We start from the raw sequence: 3,408 nt of genomic DNA on the forward strand, positions 1-3,408 counted from the left end.
TCCTGCTCACTGGCTGAGCGAGGTGCGGGTGCAACGCCGAGGGTTGCGATCCCGTTGCCGGTCCCGGTCCGGTACGGACGCGACACTGAAGGTTGCGATCCATTGCCGGACATGAAAAAAGACAAAAAGGAAAAAAAAAGATCAACAAAATTTGCAAACCTTTATCTAAACAGACCAAGAAAAAAGAGAAAAGACCAAAATTACTAAAATCAGAAAAAATAGGAGCATTATTACATTGTCACTATGGCTTTTTATGGTGGAAAGATTTAGTTTCATTGTCTTTCTCATTGGCATTTTTTGTTCTACCTGTGGATTTTGTTCTTTCTTGTGTATTTGTGGTAATGATCATTGTTTTTTGGATTCCGGATGCAGTTCTTACTTGAGGATTTCTTATAGGGCTCGTTATGTGGTGGTAAACTCCCACAGATTTTGTTTGTCTGGAATATATACTATTTTCCCCTTATTTCTGAAGGATAGCCTTGCTCGGTATTGTATTCTTGCCTGGCAGTTTTTTTCTTTTAGTATTTTGGATGTGTCATCCCATTTTCTTCAGGCCTATAGAGTTTCTATTAAGAAGTCTGCTGTTCATCTGATAGGGGATGCCTTATAGGTGACTTGACACTTTTCTCTTGCTTCTTTTATGATTCTCTCCTTGCCTTTGAGCTTTGCCAGTTTGAATAGAACATGTCTTAGAGAGGATCTTTTGGGGTTGAATCTCGGAGCCTCCTGGATCTGAAAGTGCATATCTGTCCCTGTACCTGGAATTTTCCATTATTATTTTGTTGAATAGGTTTTCCATGCCTTTTCCTTTCTCCACCCCTTCTGGAACACCCATGTTTTGAATATTTTTCTGCTTAAGGTTGTCTGGTAGCTCTCTTAGATTTTCTTAATCTTTTAAAATTCTTTTCTCCTTTTATTTTCTGCCTGGGTTATTTTGAAAAGACTGTTTTCAAGGTCAGAAATTCTTTGTCTGCTTGTTGTAGCCTGCTGCTTAAGCTTTGGTTGTGTTTGTTATCTTGTTAAGTGACTCTTTTAGTTCCATGAGTTCTGCTACATTCTTTTGTAAGGTATTAATCTCTTTGTAAATTTCCTCCTTTATAACCTGGATTTTCTTTTTGCTCATTTCATTATGTTGTCTATGATTATGATTATTCTTGTATCTCAGTGAGTTTCCTTAAGATTGTTGCTCTGTATTCCTTTTCTGTCATTTCAAGGCTTTCCTGCTCTATAGGGCCTGGTATTTAAGAATTACTGTATTCTTTTGGTGGTATCATATTTTCTTGGGTTTTCATATTTCTAGTATCTCTACATTGACATATCATCATCTGGTAGGGCAGTTATTTCTTCTGTTACTCTGGAGGGGCTTTGAGAAGAGAGACATCCTATTCTTTTTCTGGTCTCTGCTGTTGACTCTCCTTGTGTCAGTGCAGTCGAGTGTCTTGTGGGCCATCTGAATGGTGGCTGTGGCTGCAGCTGTGGCGTCAAGCTGCCTTTTTGGCAGCCATGGCTGTGGAGGTGGCTGTGGTGGGCCACCCACATGTGAGTGGTGTTTTCGGCGTGCTCTTTTGCCTGCTTTTGGGCAGGGAGTACTGCCCTTGGCTCCTTGCCTAGGGCCCTGGGCTCCTTGCCTAGGACCCTGGGCATGTTGTCTTCCCTGCTTTTGGGTGGAGGGGGTTGTGGCCCTCGGCTCCTTGTCTAGGACCCTGGGTGTGCTCTCTTGCCTGCTTCTGGGCAGAGAGTGAGATTCTGCATTTCTTACAAGCTACCAGGTGATCACATTTTGAGTAGCCAGTCCCCAAACTTCTCATCCATTAGCTATTGATTGGGTCCTGTTATGAAAATTACCCAGTTTATTCATTTGCCTAATGAATCAGGTTTGATAGTCATGTCTTCCAGTCAATACTGTAGTGTAATAATGCCTAGGAATGTATTAGAGCATATTGGTTGTTATTAATGTTTAGAACTCTAGGCACAGTTCTTGTGTCTGCTTTTTAAAGTTCCTTTAAATCTCTTCTCACATTGTTCCTTCTTTCTGTTGTCAGTAGGTACCAGTTGTACTCTTTTAGTCCATCTAGTCTGCTGAAGGCTGGAAACAAACTCTTTGTCAATAAGGCCTTCACTGTTCACCTATTAAAACTGCAATATCTCCCTACACTGCTGATCCTTCTTACCTGCTTCATTTTTCTCTAAGCTTTGTACCTACAAACATGCTATATATTTTCCTTATTTTGTTTCTTGTATGCTCCCTCAACTAGAATAAAGGAACAGTTCACTGCATTTCTTACTCTGATTCTATTGCTTATAACAAAATACACGGAACTAGTATTTTATAAAGAAAATGAAACATTGCTTACAGTTTCTGAGGCTGGGAAGTCCAAAGTCCAGGGAACACATCTGGTGAGACCCTTGGTGGTGGCAACAGTGACCCAATAGTCTCGCATTGTAAAATGGTGGAAGCAGAGAGAGAAAAACAGACTCTCCTTTCTCTTCTTTTAAAGCCCTCAGAATCACGCCCCTGACCACCATTTTTAATCCATTCACTACAGCATGGTCCTACAATCTAATCACCTCTTCAAGGCTCTACCTTTCAATTACCATAGTAGGATTTCCCACCTTCTTAACAGTCACAGTGGGGGCCAAGTTTATAATACATGAAACTTGGGTGACACAATTCAAGCTTCAGTAAGTTTGGGGGGTACATAAATAAATCCACTACTCTGCATTAGCCCCAGTATTTGGATCAGTACATGGTGCATAAATGGAACTCAGTAAACATTTATTGAAAAAATGAATGAAGTGTCTCATAATAGAAGAAAACAGACACTGTTTAAAGGCTTTATAGAGCATTTTATAGTATATAAATGCATGAACTCTATTGTTTATGGACTCTGTAGCTTGGGGACTGTTTTATGTCCATTTGTACTTATTTCCATAAGCTGAGTTCTAAGTATAGGTGGCTACCATATAATTAAACTGATCCTATTTTTCTCATTAGGTAAAATTCACTTTTAAAAAAAATTATTATTAATAGGAGTTCATGGATTGCAACGTAAATAAATTATTCTCACACTTTTAATAAATAGAGCAGATAATGTTATTTCCATCTTACAGATGGAAGGAAGCTGATGCTTAGAGTAATTAAGTGTGAGTTCACAGAATTAACAAGTAGAAAGATTGGAGAAATCTCTTCTTCAAGCATGTTTTAGATAATCAAAAGATTCAAACATCATATTTTACAATATATTTCAAAGGCAAAAGCTTTGTAAAATGAATGCCACCTTAATTTTTGTAAGTACCACAAAACCCACAGTATTGTGATAAATCAATACTTTACCTTTTTTTAACGTAAATCTTTGTTAACCATTTTATATAACTCTTTTTAGAATAAAAAAGAAGCATTTGAATAAG

At 38.4% G+C, this 3,408-nt stretch overlaps 1 protein-coding gene across 1 annotated transcript in view; it reads left to right on the forward strand.

Annotated features, from left to right (window-relative positions):
* The window catches only part of XRN1 (5'-3' exoribonuclease 1), a 137,081-nt gene that overhangs the window by 77,642 nt on the left and 56,031 nt on the right, over positions 1–3,408 (forward strand). The gene's annotated exons all lie outside the window — the stretch shown is intronic.

This window comes from Galeopterus variegatus, unplaced genomic scaffold (genome assembly GCF_000696425.1).
Source record: "Galeopterus variegatus unplaced genomic scaffold, G_variegatus-3.0.2 Scaffold3648, whole genome shotgun sequence".
NCBI lineage: Eukaryota > Metazoa > Chordata > Mammalia > Dermoptera > Cynocephalidae > Galeopterus > Galeopterus variegatus.